This window comes from Lynx rufus, unplaced genomic scaffold, assembly GCF_022079265.1.
Source record: "Lynx rufus isolate CCGP_SWC_20201006 ecotype Redwood Valley unplaced genomic scaffold, mLynRuf1.p SCAF_1, whole genome shotgun sequence".
NCBI classification, from domain to species: Eukaryota; Metazoa; Chordata; class Mammalia; order Carnivora; family Felidae; genus Lynx; species Lynx rufus.
In genome coordinates this window covers 95,282,477-95,306,155 of record NW_025814823.1, presented here as the reverse complement: position 1 = coordinate 95,306,155, position 23,679 = coordinate 95,282,477, and positions in this window count along the sequence as shown.

Genomic DNA, 23,679 nt, shown 5'->3' with positions numbered 1-23,679 from the left:
AAAAGATACACAAGTCTGTACAATTCTTCAAAGAAATCTAGGAGACAATAATCACCACCTACCTCCACAGCAGCCTGAAACAATGCCCTGAAAGCCTCGGGCCCCAAGCATAGGCTTTCTCCAGCTGGTAGATAAAACTGTGCCCAGGAGCATCCTTTTAGGACACCCCACAGTCAGGATGTGACCTTCTGGGCATTCCGAGTAGGTATGTTGAGTTCATACGGAGTTGAGTTCATGTGAAATAGAATGGTTAGGCCAGAAAGGTGTCATGTGTTTTTAATAGGACACAGAACATCAAAAAATGTTGAATACACAGTGAGAAAACTGTTCTCTGCTTTCCTTTTCATTTTCAATTCCTTTTCAGTGCCTCCAGTGACATTAAGGAGAAAGTCTCCACTAAATGGTAGTAGACATTTAACACCCCATCTCCCTCTGGCTAAGTTTAACCATCAATAAGGAGCTGGCATCAGGTAAGAACCTTGGGCAAGCAACAATAACCAGCCACAATCTACTGATGACGCTTCATTTTTACTGTATTTGGATTGTTTACCTTCTCTTTAATTTTTTTTAATGTTTACCTATTTTTGAGAGAAGGGGACAGAGCATGAACAGGGAAAGCACAGAGAGAGGAGACACAGAATCCCAAGCAGGCTCCAGGCTCTGAACTGTCAGCACAGAGCCCGACGTGGGGCTCGAACTCATGAACCACGAGATCACGACCTGAGCTCAAGTCAGATGCTTAACTGACTGAGCCACCCAGGTGCCCCAATGTTTACCTTCTCTTTCTATCAAGTGATGCTAGTTGTCCACTGAGGTAGTGATATAAAGTCTCATTTAAAATAAACATTTTTTAATGTTTTAAAAAATTAAAATAAGTGATTGTATAGGTGATATGTTTTTTAGGTTTATTTATTTATTTTGTGAGAGACAGAGAGAGTGAAAGAGAATCCCAAGCAGGCTCTACACTGTCAGTGCAGAGCCCAATGTGGGGCTCCAACTCACAAACCGTGAGATCATGACCTGAGCCAAAATCAAGAGTCAGATGCTTAATTGCCTGAGCCATCCGGGTGCCCCTGTTAACAATGACATTTGGGGTAACAGGAAGAAAAACAAAAAGGGTCTTCAATGAAAGACAAGAAGCTAATGTCCTGAGAGCAAAATTGGCATCAATCTCAGAAGAGTTGAGTCTGATAAGCCATGGGAGGTGATGAACATCTGGTTATTGATCTCTACACCTACAAAGGGGATATAATAAAAAAATATTCACTTGGCCCACCTGGATGACTCGGTCAGTTGAGCATCCAACTTTTGATTTCAGCTCAGTTCATGATCCCAGGGTCGTGAGATCAAGCCCCATATCAGACTCCGTGCTGACCATGGAGCCTGCTTGAGATTCTCTCTCTCTCTCTCTCTCTCTCTCCCCTCCTCCCCTGCTCACTCACTCTCTCTAAAATACATTTTTAAAAATTAAAAAAATATATTAACTTGACCTCTTTACAGATTGGTATTGAAGGATCAAATGAGAGTGTGTAAGGGAAAGTCTGTTACAAACTACAAAATATTATATCCAGGTAAGGGATTATCATAATAAATGAGCAATGGGTGAGGGGGGAGATAACGGAGGATCAAAGCAAATTAGCCTAAAGAAAATTAATTAGCTAGAAAGAAAATTCTACCGTCCCATTAGGTAGATGGACCTGGGTTTTGGGAAGCCGGGAAGCCGGGAAGTGACCAGATTGCCATTTGGTTTGTACAAGGGAAGGGATCAGAGGAAGAAAAACAATCAAAAACAAACAAACAAAAGCCTCCTCCAAAGGGAAGACCCCCCCCCCTCCGGAAGAGAAGAGAAAGCTGGGGAGACCCTAGGTCTGGGTGAAACTCTCATGAGGGTGAAACCACCACATAATGGGCTCTGTGCCTCTTTCCTCACCTGCTCTGGTCCCTCCGAACACGGTTGTGTCCTGACAAGTCCTGGCATGTGCAGGTAAGCACTTTGGGTCCACTGCACATGAGGCCACTCGAGTTGTCCTAGATGAAGGGGACGGGAATGGGCAGAGGAAACCGCATTGAGGCAACAACGCTGTTGGCTTCCCTCAGTACTGAACACCCAGGACCCAGTAGAAGTGAAAGAATGGGGGTCCAGGAAGGACTCATTTGGTGAGTGTAAGGAAGAAGAAAGTGGGGGAGGAAGGGAGGGAGAGAGAGAGCAAGAGGAAGGAAGAAGAAAAAAGCTCCAGCTTCCAGACCAGCACCCCAAGTGAGGGGAGGCCAAAGTGGGAATTTTATCCCATGCCTCCCAGGACGGCAAGGAGACCTTAGGGGTGCTGAGTGTGGGGCTGAGAGTCTATGGAACTGACTCACAACCTCCCTTTGACCACCTGCTGTAACTGGGAGATGCTGGGCACATTCCTACCTTCTCTGACTGTGAGCGTGTCTCACCAACACCATGGGAATGGGCAGACCAGCCTTACATGGAATAATCGACATTAAATGGGAAGAAAAATATACACACGCACACATAGTAAGATGGGCCAGAATTGTAGCTTTAGTCGTTATGGTTGTTGGTGCTATTACATACGCTCTACGAAAACGCAGGGGAATTATTTTGATTCTGTTAAAAGTGTGACATGATATGGATTTTCGTTCCATAAACAGATTCTTATAACTTTGCTTCCTAATTAGACTGTATCTGTCATGTCTGTAATTCCTGTGTAATTAAATTGAAATTAAATGTCAATTTGCTTTGAATTACAGAGTAATTCTATGTATACATGCCACGCAATCTGCATTCTGTTAGGAGACGACAACCAAAAATATCCTGACGGTCCCTCTGCAATTACAAAGTGATCTGATTAAGATCAGCGTTGACAAACGACCTGCCAAGGCCTGAAGAAGAAAAACTGTGGGCTGGTGGAGGGGTTGGCAGAGGTTAGGTGCAGCAGGGGAGGGGGCAGTGAGCTCACCAATGACCCCTCCACTCCCCAGGAACCCATGAAATCCTGAACTGACAGTGATCGCTTGGGCAGGCGGTGGGGGTGATCCCTTAAATGAAAAAACAAAAAAAATAGAGACCTCAATTACACAACACGCTAACTGGCACGGCTTTCTCTTCACTCTCGAACCCAGCTGTTTTAATTAGGTTGGCGTTTGAGGTCCTGAATCCCCGGGGCCCCAAAGACAGTGATAAATGTAGAGAGAATATTTCAAACCTCATCCAGGAATGTGATCTTTCTGTAATACATAAAATGCCTTCCATCCTCCAACTTAAAAAAAAAAAAAAAAAAAGAGAGAGAGAGAGGCATGGAAATAATTCCTATTCCATTCCTATCATATCTGTATCGGTCCTGAGCACAGGAGCCATGGGAAAAGATGAGCTAGGTGGGGACCGGGGCAAGGAAAGAACCAGAACGTGAAGGAACCAGGAGCAAATGTGGCAGCACAGAGGGAAAGATTCCCACCTGGGCTTTCTCCCTCGTCTCCTTCCTCCAAGGCCACTCTGTGGCCAAGGAAGGTCACTTTCCCTCAGCCTCCCTGCCCTCGGCTTTGCCCCTGGGTGCGCTGCTCCCCCAATTATGGCTTCTTTTGGACACTTCACCAAACTCTACCCTGGCACTCCTCTGTGATGAGGAGCTGGTTATTTCCCGTTTACTCAGTGGACGTCTCCTTCTTCTGCTCCTCCCCGGGCCTCAGACAACCCCCTCCACCTCCTGGCAAAGTCTGCAGGGCCCCCCAGTGCCAGCCTTCAGAGGTGGGAGAAGGGCCTCGGAGATTACGGGCCAGCAATGCCCAAGTCAAGGGGCCAGTCACAGGCTCCCTTTCTTACACGCTATGACCCTAAGCAAGTCATTTAACTTCCGTGAGCCTCAGTTCTCCCAAATATAAATGGAAGTTAATATAAACTGTCCTGACTATTGCATAGAGTTGTTGGAAGAACACATTAGCTAACGTAGATGAAGGTGTGCAGGAAAGAGTAAAGACCTGTCCAGGTTTGTTATATCATCCTCCTCCTGGGAGGTATGTTAGCGTTCTCTCTTTTGCAGATGACTAAAAACCCAACCCAGCCCAAGGAGATAGGGGTAGGGGGAAGGGAATTGGGTTTCGGGGACTTTTATAGCTAAAATGTCCGGGGCAGGTGTGGCTTTGGGCCTGGCCAGGTGCAGGGATCGCGCAGGGTCCACTGCATGGCCCATTCAGCTCACATCCTGCTCAGTTTAAGTTCAGTGGGAAAGAGCATGTTCCAGAAGCTCTCTCTCTCCAACCCCAAGACTCATGATGCTATGATCAACTGGTCACAAACCAATCATGGTGGCCAAGAGGCAATGGGGCATTCACGGGTACCAGTCCCAGCTTCTGGCCCTGGGTCCAGAAATGCCACCGTCCTCACTATCTGAGCTGCACAGACTGACCCAGAGGAAGTGAATGGCTCTCTAGGGCACGGAGAACAAGGAAGAATGAAAGTTGGGCAGGATGGTCACACACATGCACCCTCAGATGTGAAGCGATTTATGGCTGGACTCAATCTTAGAACAAGAAGGAAGCAGATGAGCTCAGGTCTAAGGACAGGAGAGGCCCAAGTAGAGAAATTCCTGATTGAAAACAGCAGATAAGGTGAGGAACGGTCGACATTAAATGAGCAAACTGTATCCCTAATTCATGCAGCGTAGGAACACCAGACACGGCCAGTTCTCTTACAGAAGAAGGAGCAAGAACAGCTACTGATTGACAGGAACTTTACCCAAATGACAAAACGACAGCGGATGTGCAGCAAAAGGTTGCCCGAATTCTGTTTTCCCATCCGGAGACAGGAACTCCCCGCCATGTCTGCGTTTCTCCCCAAATGGAGTGTTCCTGCCACCTGACCCTGAACAACATGCCTCACTCTTATTTTTTTTTTTAATAATTATTTTTGAGAGAGACAGAGTGTGAGAGGGGGAGGGCACAGAGAGGGAGGGAGGGAGAGGGAGAGAGAGAGAGAGAGAGAGAGAGAGAGAGAATCTCAAGCAGGCTCTGCACTGTCAGAGCGGAGGCGGAGGTGGGACTCAAACCTATGAACCGCGAGATTGTGACCGGAACCAAAGTCAGACGCTTAACCCACTGAGCCACCCAGGCGCTCCATGTTCTTTTTTCTCCCTCTTCTCTTTAAAGTGAAAGCTAAGGCACATCCCTAGACCAGCTACTGTGGAGGAGGCATTTAGCCAGCCGTTGGCTCCCCCGCTGGCCAAGGACATCTGCCATGTGACATAGATTCTGATACATCTGCACGAGAATTTTCTTTAAGGTCATTGTGCTTGCAGCGTGCATCTCTTGTGTTCTGAATATTTCAGCATGTTGCATAACGGGCAACTCGGAAAAGTCAACACTTTTCTTTCTTTCTTTTTTTTTAGCTGCCAAGTTCCATGGAGGATATATTTTTTTAAAAAGTGCAACATTTATGGAAAGGGAATTGTTATCGCCGAATAGGTCTTAAACCTAAGCTTATTATTGCTCAGAATGTAAAGCCATCTATCATCTGTGATTGCCTTTTCTGTCTATTTGGCCATTTTGGAATTAAAGATGTACCTCTAGGACTTGGGCTCTACACTTTATGAGCTTGGCTTTTCCTTCAACATTGATTTTCACTTGGCATGGTTCTCTCCCTCCAGAAGGTCAACTCAGCTGTTCAGAAACCAATAAAGCCACATGTTGGTCCTTGTGTTTATGTTCTCCTTTTCGTCTAAGTAATTATTATCTGGACATGGGAACTTAAAACTCATAAGGTATATAAAGGGATACATTGCGAAGCAAGTGCCCCCAGCGCACAGGCCCAGAGTCTGTCACTGTTTGTGTGCCTTTTCATACACATGGATGTCCCATGCCTATTCAAACTGTTTATATATATAGTTTTTAATTTTCCCATGAAGGACACATAGTATATATTTTTCTGAAACTTGTTTTGGCTTCTGTTTTAGTTTTGTTTTTTTTTTAATGTTTTTATTTGTTTTTGAGAGAGAACAAGAGAGAGAGCATATGAGCATGTGGGGCACAGGCAGAGGCAGAGGGGGACAGAGGATCCGAAGCAGGCTCCGCGCTGACAGTGTGGAACCTGTTTGGGATCTCTCTCTTTCTGCCCCTCCCCTGTTCTCTCTCTCTCTCTCTCAAAAATAAATAAACTATAAAAATATTTTAAAAGGTATAAAAGTGTATTTACAAAAAAAGTAAGCTTCCTGAATACCACTGTTTGAAAGCCATTCCATTTCCATTGTGTCTGTTACCTGCTTTTTTATATATCCCTAGAAATGGAATGTTCTATACCTCCCCTTTTCTCATTTAACCACGTATCTTGGTTATTTGGCTATGTATCAGGATATAAAGAGGTTCCCATTCTTTTTTACAGCTGAATAGCATTCTATAGAGGAATGTGCCATAATTTAATTCAGCCAGTCCCCTTTTAATGGATTTGTAGATTATTCCGAGTTTTTTTGCTAGTTCAAACAATGCTGCAATAAATAATCTTCCAGACACATCATTTGGCGAAAGGACGCATATGTCCAATGGAGGATACATTTCTAGAAATAAAACTATTGGGGCAAAAGGTAGCTGTATTTTAAAATATGGTAACTACTGCCAGATTGCCTTCTATGGAGGTTGTTACCAAATCACATGCCAACAGGAATTTATAGGCCTGACTGTGTCCCCACACTCCCACCTTACCAGAATACACATAATGCATAAAGGAACTTTTTGAACTTTGCCAAACTGAGAAATTAAATGGTATTTCATTACGGTATTAATTTGAGTACCTCATCTTGCAAATAATCATTTTACTATGTTTAAAAAACATTTATAGGGGCGCCTGCATGGCTCAGTCGGTTAAGCTTCTGACTTCGGCTCCAATCACGATCTCACGGTTTGTGAGTTCAAGTCCTGCGTCGGGCTCTGTGCTGACAGCTCAGAGCCTGGAGCCTGCTTCGGATTCTGCGTCTCCCTCTCTCTGTGCCTCTCTCTCTCTCTCTCTCTCTCTCTCAAAAATAAACATTACAAAAAATTTCTATTTCCTTTGCTGTGATCTGACTTTTCATATTTGTCTATTTGTTCTATTGGTTTGGTGTTCTCCTTACTGACTTGGAGGAGATTTTTGTACACTAAGGAAAGTAGCTCTTTGCACGAACTGTTAAGTTATAACTTCCCGTTTGTCTTCGACTTTACTTTTTTGTCGTGCAGAAACATGGATTTTTTTTTTTTTTTTTTTTGAGACAGAGAGAGACAGAGCATGAACGGGGGAGGGTCAGAGAGAGGGAGACACAGAATCTGAAACAGGTTCCAGGCTCTGAGCTGTCAGCACAGAGCCGACGCGGGGCTCGAACTCACGGACCGCGAAATCGTGACCTGAGCCGAGGTCGGCCACTTAAACGACTGAGCCACCCAGGCGCCCCCAGAAACATGGATTTTTATATAGACTAATTACCGGTCTCTGATGCTAAAGGCTTTATGTGGCACATAGAAATGGCTTCCCCAAGCTGGAGATTATTGTTTTAGTTTTTTTCTTTTTCTTTTTCTTTTTTTTTTTTTTTTCCTGGCATGGTTTCAAATGTGTGCAGATTTTGCACTTAAATTTTTGGCAGATATTGATAAATTGTCTTGCGGAGAGATTATACTCACCTATATTCCCAGGGACACTGCATGTTTACTCTTTGAAGTGTCTGTTGTTTGTCTCCTACGAATTGCCCATTCTTGCCTCCTTAACAGCCTTGGGAGCAAAGGCTGTGTCTTCGATCTAATCCATCTCAAGACACAGCATCGAGCACAGGACTGTGCACGTGAAGGACAATCACGAAGGTTCTCTTTTTTTACTGGGAATAATTTGTGACTGAGCAAGGATGGCGTGCCACATTGCTGGCCACCTTCCACGCCAAGTGGTGCTGGCAAGGTGAGCCATGCTGCATCGGAGACGACAGTCTCTGAAGCACAAATGAGAATCACGGTCTACTTGGTTTGGGACTTTAAGGAATTTATACATGAAGTTTTACAAAGCTCAGTAGTTAAAATCCTGCTAACTGCGTATCAAGGATCTCCATTATTGAGGGGAGGTGAATGCATGAAATCGGGAATCCTCCCTAAGTCCAGAATGCTACCTGTTAGGGGAGCCTGGGTGGCTCAGGTGGTGAAGTGTCTGACTTCGGCTCAGGTGATGATCTCGTGGTCTGTGAGTTCGAGCCCCACGTGGGGCTCTGTGCTGACAGCTCAGAGCCTGGAGCCTGCTTCGGATTCTGTGTCTCTCTCTCTCTGCCCCTCCCCTACTCACGCTCTGTCTCTCTCTCAAAAAAAAAAAAAAAAAAAAAAAGAATGCCACCAGTTAGGACACTCAGGGAAGTGCATTGGGTCCTGAAGGGTGAGTCCCTGAGCAAAGTAGACTAAACCAAAGAGACGGACTGTGCCTACTTGGAAGCATGTTTAACCCCTCAATAACGTATAATTTATGGAATGTTATTAAATATGGACCTATTGGTACAGAGCAGAGAGGCTCTTGGAAAACAATTCTCTTCCCTGTGGCCTGCTCTCCCTGGAAGTTTAATTCATTCCCTTAAATTAAAAAAAATAACTATATAATGAAATATGGTGCTTTGGCAGAATGCAAAAGTCTTCCGATGAATTCAACTCTCTTTCCCATCACTTTGGCAAACAGAGAGACACGAATTGTATAAATTGGTACAACAAGAGGCTGGGGGAAAATCAGAGCCACACCTTTCCTACAATTGCTGGGTTTCCCCCAAAGAATAGATCTCAGCTTCATCTTCCCTTCCTAAGATTCCAAAATCTCGGTGAAAATCTCCAAGGTAGAAGGCTTCATAATTAAGGGACTCAGGACCTGATGAGGTAACAGTGGACATTTGTGGTCCTTTGACAGCTCAGTGTGTTTCTTCTTCTGGTTACAGCCCCTCAACGTTCCTTGAGGCAATCAGCTGTCTCCAACTTCTGTGTTTTCAGGATGTGCTTGACCCCATCCCTGGGGGGACTGGCATGTTATTTAGGTTGTGAGTCAGTGTCTTCTCTTCCTTAGCGGTGGTGGTTAGGTCAGGAACAGGTACGCCATCCAACTCACATTCGATGTGACCTAGACCTGAGCCTTTTCCTGGAACAATTTTGGGAAAAAAAAAGTGCTCTTTCTGCTGGGACAGCATAGCTGAGAACAATGGGGTCAAGGGTCTATTTGAGAAGGAAACTAACTGGGAGCAAAGTAAGGCTGAGGGATAGAGGGAGCTCTCCAGTCCTAAAGACCTGATATGACCCCCTGTATCCAGCTATGCCAGAGACAGGTCAGCAGATTAATTCCTCATCTCTCCCGCTTTCAAATTTTAGGTTGGGGGTGCCTGGGTGGCTCAGTCGGTTAAGCGTCCGACTTCAGCTCAAGTCATGATCTCGTGGCCCATGAGTTCGAACCCCGCGTCGAGCTCTGTGCTGACAGCTCAGAGCCTGGAGCCTGCTTTGGATTCTGTGTCCCCTTCTCTCTCTGCCCTTCCCCCATTCATGCTTTGTCTCTGTCTCTGAGAAATGAATACACACAAAAAATTGTAGTTCGAACCGGGTTTCTGTCAGTTACAATCGATGGAGTCCACTAACATGGTAAAAGGAATAGGCGAGGCAAAGTCCGTTCATGAGTGAATCTGTGACGGATTTCATAAATATGGTCCCATGTCAATCAATCAAGGCAACAAATGAAGCGTGGGAATATTTGTGATGTTTTACACAATCTCATTTAGCAATGATGCGTAAACTGTCATTAATTCCCATTTGTAGTCCCTCCACTAGAAACTTTTTCTGGTTTGTTTTGCTTCCCTGTCAGTCTCAGTAAGATACTGTATTTCCATTCCACTTTGATGTAGATAAACAAACATTATAAGGCGTTCTCTATGACTCAAATTGAATTCCACACAGTCAGGGGGGCACCTGGGTGGCTCAGTCGGTTAAGCGTCTGACCCTTGATTTCAGCTCGGGTCACGATCTCACAGTTCATGAGATGCAGCCCTGCATCAGACTCTGCACTGACAGCGTGGAGCCTGCCTGGGATTCTCACTCTCTCCCTCTCTCTCTGCCCCTCCTCCACTCGTGCACGCCGGCTCACTCTCTCTCTCCCTCTCTAAGTAAGTAAACTTTATAAAATATATATTTAAAAAGAAATCCACACAGTCAGGAAAGAGGTACACAGGCATACAAAAATGCCCACATGTGATATAAGTTCATGACAAAGAGTCTCATCGCTCATCTGTACCATGGATGATTTACAAAGAATTTAAGAAACAATTTAGTGACAATGAGACGTATTTAAAATAGCCTAATGAAAACGTTTCCAGACTCAAGTTCTCCAGAAACCTGCAAATGTAGGAGAGTATCTTCACTTGTTAAAACCAGCTATGTTTAATAGCTGAAAATGTTCTAGACCAATGGTTCTCAAGCTTGTTTGTATATCAGAATCGCCTGGAAAGATGATATACACATATACAGTTTTCTGCTGGGGGAACCAAGTTGACAGAAACAGAGTTAGGTCCTATACTATACCTTTGACTTACAACCTGTGTGCTAGTCCCAGGATCTAAAACCAATGATAACAGTCAAGCGTATGGATATATGTATGTATATTCACATACACATAACTGCACACAGTCTGGCTCCGTCATGATCTCACAGTTCCTGAGTTCTAGCATCGGGCTCCATGCTGAAAGTGCAGAGCCTGCTTGGAATTCTCTCTCTCTCTCCCTCCCTCTCTGCCCCTCCCCTGCTCTCTCTCTCCCTCTCTCTCAAAATAAATAAATAAACCTTTTAAAAAAAAGAATATCAAGTTTAAAGAGTTTGAACACTTTTCCTGAGGCCATACAACAGGGCAAATCCAGGACTTTAAACCCAGATCCTTAACCACTCCAAAATACAGATATCACAGCCTGTGTCACAACTGATGCATGAAATCAATAACTGAACTTTACTAGCAACATCATTAGAGAATTGGATAGAGTAATACTGCTCACAAAGGGAAAATAAGCAATGCAAACAGTTCCTAAAAATAAAGACATGTATCCTAGAGAGCTGAAAGCAGTCTCTATTTAACTCCTTAGAAGCCAATTTTAGAAGAAAAAAAAAAAAAACTGTTGCCAGGTTATCTGAAAGGTCTGCATACAAGAAACTGTATACCCTCCATTACTACAAAGACCTATATCTCATCTTTTCTCTTCTCTTCCTTTAATTAAGAATCTGAGTCCCAACAGATGTCTTGGGTGTTGATGCACGGGTCCAGAGAGGGGCATCCCACAGGCATCTAATTCACGCCACCAAAAGCCACGGTAACAGGGTGAAGACAGGGAGTAGATTTTTCCAGTGTGTAAATTACACAAGTCCTTTTTTTTTTTTTTTTTTTTCTTTTTCTCCCCCTTAACTGCAACTAAACGACATCAAAAACATATCCCTTTTAGAGGCAGGCCGGATACAGGAAGATTTTAAAACCATCTAGAAATAGTAGCAACTGGTGTATAATAGAAGATTCTGAGAGAACACCAAATTGCAAGAGTTTGGGAAGGGCAGTTTAAAGAATGGGCCTGGGGTGCCTAGGTGGCTCAGTCAGTTAAGCAGCAGACTTTGGCTCCGGTTATGGCCTCAAGGTTCCTGAGTTCGTGCCCCACAGCTAGTTCTCTATTGTCAGCACAGAGCCCACTTTAAATCCTCTGTCCCCCTCTCTCTCTGCTCCTTCCCCACTTGCTTTCTCTCTCTCTCTCTCTCTCTCTCTCAAAAAGAAACATTAAAATAAAGAAAGAATTGGCCCCTACACTGGTAACAAACAAGACAATACAATCTCGGGTTCCTTCCCAGCTCTGAGTCACTTCATCTTCCCTAGGACGCCCTTATTGGGAAGTTATATTTTTGATGCGTTAATAAGATCAGGACAACCTCATAATGCGGTACAGGTTATTTATATCGCAATATTCTATGCCAGGGTCCGTGCATTTTGTATAAACAGAACTTCAGGCTTTCAGCTCTGGCCAGCAGAGCCTCTAACGGTACCGGTAGGCTGCCTGAGCATTTTTAATGGTGAGCATCTCATATACCACTGGTTGCCAACATCCATATGCTTTTGTCAAATATCCTGCTGCTGGGTACTGAACAGCTAATGGAAAAAGCACTCTGACAATAAAACATCAGTGCTTGACTTTCTGGCTTAGTAATGTTTTTTCACATTAGGGATGGCAAATGGGGACCTATCGAGATGTCTCTCGAAGAGATAAACATTCTTGCCATTGTCCTTCAACAATTTCTGAAGATGCTAAAGTAAATTAGGATAAACTTGACAGATATTTAAGCATGTCAATGCCTTTGACAGGTCTTCCGTGTTTTTCTTTAAACTTTTAAAAATGTTTATTTTTTAGAGAGAGAGAGAGAGACAGAGTGCAAGTGGGGGGGGGGGGAGGCAGAAAGAGAGGGAGACACAGATTCCAAAGCAGGTTCCAGGCTCTGAGCTGTCAGCACAGAGTCCAGTGTGGGACTCGAACTCACAAGCCATGAGATCATGACCTGGGCCGACGTGAGACACATAACCGAATGAGCCACCCAGGCGCCCCTCCTGCCCCCCACCCCCCATCTTTCATGATTTTTGTATTCCCATTCCTCCTCTAATATATGGCAAAGAAAGCCTTTTGGCTCTCTGGATCACAGGAGAGTACTGTGTCCCTTCCTTCCCTCCCTCCTTCCTTCCTTCCTTCTTTCCTTCCATTTTTCCCTCCCTCCTTCTTGCCATTTTTCCTTCCTTCCTTCCTTCCTTCCTTCCTTCCTTCCTTCCTTCCATTCATTTATTGATCACCTACTACATGTCAGCTATTGTGCACAAAGACTACGTGAAGATGGCTCATCCCCAGCCTTCAATCCTCACAGTCTAGTGAGAAGTGAGGAATAGCGCGCAAACAATCAAGAAGCAACATCATCTGAAATCATCAAAGACTGTAAAAGTTTGGCAAGAGGGCAAATGTCACCGCCTGCTCTGGAGGCTGAGAGAAGTCTTCTCAGAAGAGGTAATATTTGAACTGAATGTTGAAATAAAAGTAAAAGTCAATGAGGAAAAGAAGAAGGAGAGATATTCCAAGACATTGTGTGATGTGCAAAACCAAGAGACATTAAAGAGCGTGGAATTCTTGGATTCAGAAAGAACTCTGGCAAAGTCACTAACAAATGGATGAAGGGACATGTCGGGAATAGATGCTCTAAATACAACCAGTGGCAGATTCTGACCGGTCTTATATGGCAAGCTGAGGAGTTTGGTGTCACCTCGTAGGCAAGGAGCTCTTTATGAACGCAGTTGTAGAAAGTTGGTGACAGGCTCAAATAGTTGGTGTGTCATCAGTCATACCTCCTCTCGCTGAGGTGAACCAACAGTAAGAAACAGTCACTCTGTGGCATAAGAAATCTCACTGAGGCACAAAGAAGGATTTAGAGGCAGCAACATTGGCTAAATATTGGAATGTGTTCCTCAGAGGGGTTGGAAAATCACCTCGGGAGGTCTTTAAGAATAGACTAAATTATCGTTTGTCTTAGATGTGTCGCATGTGATTACCCGTTAGGGCAAAGGGATTCACTTCAAGTCTCTTCCCGACGTACAGTTCCATTGTTCACAGCATATTGTAGTGAACAGAGCCCCGCGTTGGTTAGCAATTTGTACTTGATCCTGTGGTTGCAGATAGATGACGAGATTACAGAAGCAGAATGTGCACTTGAGAAATATGCATAGAGTGAATGCTGCATGCAGGGGAAACTATCGATCTGTTGAAGATAAAGCAACCTGGTTTATGAAGGAGGTAAATTTCCCCTGAATTTCTCAGAGGCTCGTGATATAACCTTGATGTAACTCCACTTTTCTTAAGGCTATCTGAACACGAAAGCAGGTACCATCAGGCATGAGAAGACACAATAATGAGCTACAGCAGGAATAAAAGAACTCATCCCAGATTAACTCGCTATGTGGGGGTGCCTTGCGTCATTGCTCAGGGAAGTAGTTAAAACTAGCTATTATGGAAGCTGCCCTCTGAGACTATTAATAATCCCCCGAAATTTCGTAGTTTTAGAGTTTAGCAAGCACATCCACGTGCATTATCACCTTAGCTGCTGTTCGCGAGAACACGGCAGCGGACAGGCTTTTACAAATGAGAACACTGAGGCCGGGAAATTTCAATTACCTGCCCACTCTACTTAGCTACTAAGTAGCCTAACTTGGACTTAGCCAATATCAAAACACTTTATCTGACTCTGAGTTCCCAGCAATATTTCCAGAGGAAGGGAGTTAACAGTTGGGAGGAACAAGAGAAAGAGAGAAAATGAAGCCACGATCTAAATACAATAAGGCGGGACACCTGGGTGGCTCAGGCGGTTGAGCGCCCAACTTTGACTCGGGTCGTGATCTCAAGGCTCGTGAGTTCAAGCCCCGCGTCGGGCTCTGTACTAACGGCCCAGATCCTGGAGCCTGTTTCAGATTCTGTGTCTCCCTCTCTCTCTGACCCTCCCCGTTCATGCTCTGTCTCTCTCTGTCTCAAAAATAAACGTTAAAAAAATTTTTTTTGACTTAAAAAATAAGTAAATAAATAAATAAAATAATGCTAAATCAAGCAAAGACCCGAACTTTAGTTTCATCTCAGGATCATGAATAATCCCAAAGTGGATTTTCAAGTGGCAAACACCTATTCTTGGTAAAAACCAGCTTTTGGATGAAGAAAAATCTCCTAAAACACTGATGAGGTAACAGATGAAAGAGAAGTTAATACTAATAATGAATAATAAAGAAGTAACCATAATAGAGAGCTTTCTAATGTAGCTCCGCGTGACGGATCTCGTTAGCAAAATAACACTGGATTGATAATTTCATTAAACTATAACAAGTGAATTTTTTTAAAATTTTTTAATGTTTATTTATTTTTGAAAGAGAGAGCATGAGCGGGGGAGGAGCAGAGAGAGTGGGAGACACAGAATCTGAAGCAGGCTCCAGGCTCTGAGCTGTCGGCACAGAGCCCGACACGGGGCTCCAACCCACAAACTGCGAGATCATGACCTGAGCCGAAGTCGGACGCTTAACCGAGTGAGCCCCCCAGGCTCCCGTATAACAAGTGAATTTTACTGAAACTAAAATACCATTGGTTATAAGATGCACTATTACCTTATGTCCTAAGAAGGAAAAAACGCTGCCAATTGCAACACGCCATCGATTTTAACCTGTGTCATGGTTCCGAGGGTGCTAAATGAAGAAAAAAATTCTGCATTTTAAAACATGTGAAATACAATGGTTACATATATTCAGACCAGGGGGTTAATGATAACCGGAAGGGGTGCCTGGGTGGCTCAGTCGGGTAACTGTCCACCTCTGGATTTCAGCTCAAGTCATGATCTCAGGATTCGTGAGTTCGTGAGGGCACAAAGCCTGCTTTGGATACTCTCTCGCGTTCTCTGTCTCACCCTCCCCTCTCTTTCTCTCTCCCAAAATAAATAAATAAATTTATTTTTTTTTTAATTTTTTTAACGTTTATTCATCTTTGAGACACAGAGACAGAGCATGAGCAGGGAAGGGGCAGACAGAGGGAGGGAGACACAGGATCCGTAGCAGGCTCCAGGCCCTAAGCTGTCAGCACAGAGCTCAATGTGGGACTCGATTCACGAACTGTGAGATCAAGACCTGAGCTGAGGTCAGACGCTCAACTGAATGAGTCGCCCAGGTGCCTCCCCTGGGGCTTAGTTTTTAACGCTAGAAACATCTTTAGACGTAGACAGTAGAGGGTTTTGTTCTAAGAAACCATATACAAGGGAATAATAACAGGTAAGAGGAAAACATTTTACTAAAGCAAAACATTCTAGGGACCACGGAGTTATAGAATCATCTAAAGGGATGTAGGGTAGTCATCTGACCCATAAAAAAACAAAAACTGGAAGGGGATCCACCCAGTAGATGAATCCTGGGATACATAGACTTCAAGTCCAAGAATAGGAAAGGTGTCTGAAGCATCCAGTTGGCCCTTGCAACTTGTCAGTAAAGTTTCAACATAATAAATCCTTGAAGTAGTGTTTTTCTATCAAAAAATAGAAATATTTTTAAATGTGATGAATACTATCAAATTGCCTTCCAAAATGTAGTAGTTTATACGCACAGAAGTACATGGAGGGGTGCCTGGGTGGCTCAGTCGGTTGGGTGACCGACTTCAGCTCAGGTCATGATCTCGCAGTTTCTGAGTTCGAGCCCTGCGTCGGGCTTTGTGCTGACAGCTTGGAGCCTGGAGCCTGCTTCGGATTCTGTGTCTCCTCCTCTCTCTACCCCTCCGCTGCTCACACTCTGTGTCTCAATAATAAATAAACATTTAAAAAAAAAAGTACATGGAAATTCTCATTTTCCTATAACCCCACCACCCTTAAGTATTATCAGTGATGAAATGATTATCAATATAATAGATAAAACATGAAAAATCATATATCATTTGAATTCAAATCTCAACACTATTAGCAAGGTTTAGAATATTCTCATCTGTTTTTTGATCATCTGAATTTACTCTTCCAAATCACTTGTTGATAGGTTTTGTGTAGTTTCTAATTGGGTATTGTCTTCACTTCACTGATATGTAAAAACTTTTTATGTATCACTGATATGCTACTATATATATGTATATATATATATATATGCACACACACACACTTATATAGAGTTATCATACATATAGATTACTCCTTGATCCATCATTTATTCATTAATGTTATTTGTTGTGTGGACTTTTTTTTTTTTGCCATATCATGCTTTTAAAATTATATATAGTATGTATCTTGGGGCACCTGGGGCGCTCAGTCAGTTAAGCATCTGACTTGGGCTCAGGTCGTGATCTTGCATTCATGGGCTCAAGCCCATGTCGGAGCTTTCTGCTCTCAGCACGGAGCCAGCTTCGGATCCTCTGTCTCTCTGTCTCTGCCCCTCCTCTGCTCAGGCTCTCTCTCAAAAATAAATAAACATTTTAAAAAATAATAACTAACGAAATAAAATTTTATCTAGTCATGTATCTTAATCTTCTTCTTTATGATTTATGTGTCGTGTATCATACTTAAAAGATTTTAGTTACCTGAAAATAAAGTATTGCCTTTAGTATTTTCATTGTTCTGTTTTTTTCGTTCAGATCTTTAACCCAATGGAATTTATTTATATATTTGGTACAAGTAGATATTTAACTTTTTATTTTCAAACGGAAATCCAATTATCCTAACGTCATTTATTACAAAATACATTCCTGCTCCACAGATTTCAAATGCGATCTTTTTTTTTTCTTCTAGATCTCAGTGGATCTTCTTTAGTGTTTCATTGGTTCATTTATCCATCACGCACCTGGGCTACAATGCTTTAATTATATTATTTTAGAATTCCTTACTTCCTAGGAAGGCAAGTCTCTCTGCAATAATATCACTTTAAAAAATTGTTTGAGTAATCTTTTGAAATGTTTTGCAAGTGTTTAAACAAACTTCCACATACAGTCTTTCAAATAATGTTTAAAAAAAAATTGGCCAAGTCCCCTTCCACTGACTTTCCATCAAAACTGCATTACAAAATATGATAGAAGTTTCAAAAGATTGGCAATAAGAGTTTAAGAAAGATGCCATCCTGAATGCTACATTTATTCAGTTGTAAATCTCTTTGGGCAAAATGCCACTTCTGACTTCATGAAGACTGACATTCCTTATTACCTCTCATCTGAGACTTTCCACAGTTGCTGTTGCTATCATTAATGAGACTTTAAAAGCTCATATTTAAAAAAAAAAAAGTTAATGTCAATTAACCATTTGTTGTGGTAGAATTAAACTACCTCTGTATATTTACCTTGCTTCCAAACACCTTGGTGAACTTTATGATTGGTGTGGATTCTACTTTACTGAGGTCCATTTGACTTTCTAGGCATAGGGTCATGTTTTCTGCATATAATGAATGGTAACTGTGTCTTTTTTTTTTAAAGATTTTTGTTAATGTTTATTTATTTTTGAAAGAGAGTGTGAGCAGGGGAGGGGCAGACAGAGAGGGAGACACAGAATCTGAAGCAGGCTCCAGGCTCTGAGCTGTCAGCACAGAGCCCAACACGGGGCTCGAACCCACAAATCTCGAGATCATGACCTGAGCCGAAGTCAGATGCTTAACCAGCTGAGCCACCCAGGTGCCCCACGGTGTCTTTTCTAATACTGCATTAATACTTTTCATACTGCATTAATTAGAATCTTCCAAAATTTGGAGGGAGGGGGGAAATGAGGGGAAAAATGACAAATGCCATTTCCCCGCCCTGAATTTAAAGACAATACATTTAGTATTTAATGTGACAGTTGCTATTTATGTCTAATACTGTTGTTGTTTTTTTTTAAGATTTTATTTTTAAGTGATCTCTTCACCCCACACGGGGCTTGAACTCACAACCTCCAGATCAAGAGTAGCACACTCCACTGACCCAGCCAGCCAGGTGTTCCCCTCCCCCCCCCACCCCCACTTTTTTTTTTTTTTTCACATTTAGGAGTTTGCCATTTCTTCCTATTTGTTTTTGAGCTTCTGCAAAGAATGCACGCTTAGCTGATGGAGTTACTAATGTACTATCCTTGTATTTCTCGAATAAATCCCATGTGATCACACTCTATTTGCTAAAATAATTTAAAGCATTCTGGAATGCCTAGAATAAATCTCACTTGACCATGAGGTCAAGTCAGTAAGTCTAGTAAGTAAGACTACTTGTAGTTCGGGCACTCTTTCTGTTGCTCCCTGGCACTCTGGGAATCTCTGAGCACGTAACTCCCCAATCATTCTTTACTGGGCTTTGTGGAGTTTGTCTTCATGCACTCTCGGCAGAAACCTTAAGAAAAGGCCAGGCTGGTCTTGGAGCTTGTGCTTCTCTGCTGAACCTTCAATTCTGGAACTCTGCATTACAGCGTCTGGTCCTTTCAGTCCCCCAACCCCCAAACGCCACTCCCCATCCTCCACAACAAAGCAAGGGTTCTTTGTCTTTCTTGGTTTTCTTATCCCCATGCCTATGTCCGAATATCTCCTCCAAGCGTTAAGCCAAGATCACAGGGCTTACATCATCGGCTCCCTTCTCTCAGGGATCGCGGTGCGCGCTGCCGGTCTTCCAATAGCTAAAAATAGTTGTTCCGTAGACTTTGTCCAGTTTTACTGCAGAAGGTTACATCTGGTCATTGTTACTCCTCTGAGGATGCAAGTAGAATTCCCAATGCCTTTTTGAGGACAGATAGTTGATACCTTTTGTCATTTCTGCAGTGCTTAATTCTTTGTTCAGTTTTGGTTTCGGCCACCTCTCTCGAAGCAATTTGCGTCATTTTAATTCTCTTACAAAATGATCGAATTCATTTATAGTCTCAGGCTTAAATAATTACTCTCTTCCATTGGTAACATCGCCACATGGAGCAAAGAGCAAGAGAGGACCCACAGTGAAATCTGAATTCCCGGTAATACAATAATTTAAGTACGTCCCATATATTTGAGACATTATTGGAAATATCCCTTAGATTGTTATCCTAGATTATCTGCTGTTTTTCGTAAATTCTAATTTGACTGAGTGTACAGTATTTTATTTGGGAAGCCTATATATTATGCATCTTTATAAAACAAAAAACAAAAAAAAGAAAGGTCCGGTTTTTTGGATTAAGTCCAGTGTATTTGTTGGTTTGGGTGGTAGGTTTGTTTTTTAATTTTATTTTAATGTTTACTTATTTATTTTTTTTTTTTTTGAGAGAGAGACAGAGTGTGAGCAGGGGAGGGGCAGAGAGAGAGGGAGACACAGAATCTGAAGCAGGCTCCAGGCTCTGAGCTGTCAGCACAGAGCCCGACGCGGGGCTCGAACTCACAAACCAGAGATCATGACCTGAGCTGAAGTTGGACGCTCAATGGACTGAGCCACCAGGCACCCCAAGGTTTTTTTTTTTTTAAATATAGCAATTTCTGCCTCACATTTATTAATTTCTTGCTCTCTTGCTTTCACTTGTGGTTTGTTTCTCCTTTTCTAGTTTTCTAAGTGTTCAAGTCATTTGTATTAAAATAAAAAAACATCTGAAGTCATGAATTTTGCTGAGTGCAGCTCCATTCACATCATGGAGATTTTTCAGTGAAGGGAGCTCATTTGCATTAATTGCTAAAGCATTTGTAATTTCGGTTTTTTATTTCCTCTTGATTCAAGAGTCATTTAGAAAAGTTGTGTTTTTTTTTTTTTTCCAAGTCCTGAGTGGTTTTTTATTATTTTGTTTTACCACTGAAATCTAATATTTTGACTTTTTGGTCAGGATGTGTCCTCCAAGTGTTCTAGTTTAAGAAAAAATGTTAGAGCTTTTGCAGGCCAAGTGTTTAATTAAATTCTGCACACACTTTATAAGCAGAAGAGGGTCATATATGTACTCCCTCTTTATTGGGTTCAAATAGAGAAATATAATAAAGTCGGTTAATTGTGTTATTTAAATCCTTCAAATTTTTACTTGTCTTTGGCCCAGTTCACCTTGAACAAGATCCACAATGAACTTTTGCTCAAGACTTGCAAATGCAGCAAGCTTTTCTCTCCATGATTTATGACGCCTTTTGGAAACATGGCTGGGTAGCTATGAAAAGTGTCCTTTTACAGGGATTTATTGGACAATGTATCATTGAAAGCCAATTAGCCCCTTGTTCAGAAGATAGTAAAGGCCAAAAACATGAACGAGATTATGTAGACAAGACGCCTTAGACAATTCACCAAAGCCAGGTTTGCCCATCCTTCTACATAAAAAGCAAGATAGTCATTGTTTTAATCAATGGATTGTTTGAGGGGATATGGAGAAAGAAGGCTGTGAAGGATTGTTGTAAGGTCTTTCATGAGCTTCCGGAGGGAAAGCCTGGAAAGGCCCAAACGGAATTTTACGCATTGCTAACAAGTTGGTAAAAATAACAACACTCCCCCACCCAAGGTTGGATGCCACTAATGCTAACGAGTCAATTACAAAATGAAAGGGAGAGGGAAGGCCACATTTATATGTAATTAGGAGTTGTTTTCAGTTTTCAGCCCTATCAACCACAGATTTTTGTGAATTAAGTAGACAAGACTTTCAAAATGTGGACTTCTTTTTTTCAGCGTTCTGAGCTTTTCAATGGAGGACACCTATTTTTTTGAAATACAGTTGATCCTTGAACAACACAGGTGTTAGGGCACTGACCCCCTGCATGGTCACAAATCCACATATAACTCCAGACTCCCCCAACACTTAACTGCTAATAACCTACCATTGACTGGACGCTTTACCAATAACATAGTTCGTTAACAAATAATTGTTAGTTATATGCATTTGACACTGTATTCTTATTATAAGCTAAGCTGGAAAAAATATTATTAAGAAAATCATAAGGAAGAGAAAATACATTTATAATACTGCATATGGAGGGGTACCTGGGTGGCTCAGTCAGTTAAACTTTGACTTTGGCTCAGGTCATAATCTCGCGGTTCGTGAGTTCGAGCCCCGTATCGGGCTCTCCATTCTCAGTGCAGAGCTGGCTTTAGATGCCCCCCCCCTTTCTTTCTCTCTCTCAAAAATAAAAAATAAACATTAAAAAAAAAGTTGTATAATACTGTATATGTATAGTACTGCCCTGTATTTCTTGAAAAAAAAATCAAGAAGTATAAGTAGACGCATGTAGTTCAGACCCATGCTGCTCAAGGCTCAGCTGTGCTGTCTGAACTGGCTGGACCAAGGACTGGTATCATCATCATCAAAACATCACTCTCTGTGATGCAGTGATAGAGCCAGTGCTCTCAACCTTTCTGAGTTTCTTAGGGAGACCAAGCCATCACTAACCTTCATCTACTTGACAATGCAAGGCTTCGGGTGCCTTTCTCTGCATCAAGGTTAGAGCAAAAGCTGAGGAATTAGATCACAAAGGCTCAAATTCCGAGTCTGACATTTCATAGATAAATTATGTAATCTCTCTCCAAGGCTCTGTCCCTCCATTTTAAAATGGAGATGATGATGATAATGCCTTCCTCCAACACAGTGCTCATAAAGTATCCATCACAAACCTGACACTCAATAAATAGTACATATTGTTAGATGGTATTTTGTAAGCATGCTATCTTGATTTTGCAAAATCCCTAAGCAGAAATGGTTTTCACATGGCTTCTTTAAAGCATTTCAACATCCTGGTCCTCACACTTTTTAAGAGTGATACCATCCATGCCTTTTACGATGAGCAACCCCAATCAATTTTAAAGATGATCAATGGTGCCATGTTCCAATCACTACAATTGTATACTATTTTAGAAAACTGATGAGGGGCGCCTGGGTGGCACAGTCGGTTAAGCGTCCGACTTCAGCCAGGTCACGATCTCGCGGTCCGTGAGTTCGAGCCCCGCGTCAGGCTCTGGGCTGATGGCTCAGAGCCTGGAGCCTGTTTCCGATTCTGTGTCTCCCTCTCTCTCTGCCCCTCCCCCGTTCATGCTCTGTCTCTCTCTGTCCCAAAAATAAATAAACGTTGAAAAAAATAAAAAAATAAAAAAAATAAACAAAAAAAATAAAAATAAAAAAAAAAAGAAAACTGATGAAAGGGATTCACCCAAACCATTGACCAAGTCAACTCAATGACCTCAAGCATATAGTACAAATGACTCTCCCCAATAAGGCTGCTCACCAAGGCTTCTCCCTATAACCAATGTCAGAAGGTTAACATTTGGTAATTCGCCCTACACTGAAAACTGAAAAAAAATCCCTACATTTGGATTGTGGATTCCAAAAGAGTCCAGATCCTGTCCTTTTTTGCATGTTGTATCCAGAAGCTAGAACAATGCCTCACTCAATATCGAAAGTACAATACGTATTTTTTTAACTGAGATATAATTGACATGTAACATTGTATTAGTCTCAGGTGGACAACATAATGATTCAATCTTTGTACTGCAAAATAATCTCCACAGTCAGTCTAGTTAACATCCATTGCCAACACATACTTTCAAACAAATTATTGCATACGATATTGAGAGTGAAATTAAAGAAAGTACAATCTTCAATTCTTCAATGTGTATAAAGAAATGAAATTTTAAGATCGTCCTGCCAACGTCATACTGAAATTGAAGTCTGATTTTCAAAAATTGTGGTAAGGCTTCAAATGGAAGCAAACATGCCGTGAGACTGGCGTAATAAAAAGCCAAAAACATCAGGAGGTAGAACGCCAGGGTCTCCGACCCAGCTAGGCTGCTGAGCAAGTCACTTATTTTCTCCAAGCCTCAGTTTCCTGATTTGGAAAGCAGCAGTTGGCTTGCTGATGTCACAGAAAAGTTCAAGCAAGGCAGAGGATTGGGATGAAAAGGCTCTGAAACATAGAAAGTACCACACGATACAAATGAGTGTTTAGAAATGTAAGGTGTAGAATTGTATTCATCATACCAAGCACATAAGGAATAAGATGAGTCACTAATGGAAAAGCACAAGAAATAGAATCATAGAGCACAACTGTTTTCTTAAAACAAAAAAATCCAAAATGGGTGTCTAGATAGCTGATGTCCATTGTTTGATATTTGAAAAGAACATCTAATCACATATGTGATACTCAACTACCGGGAAAAGCTATTTTCTTTTGTACAGTTTTTCCTCTTTATTTTTGCCCCAAATTAAACTTATTAATGGTCTCTATTTATAGAACAAAAAATAGCTCTGCTG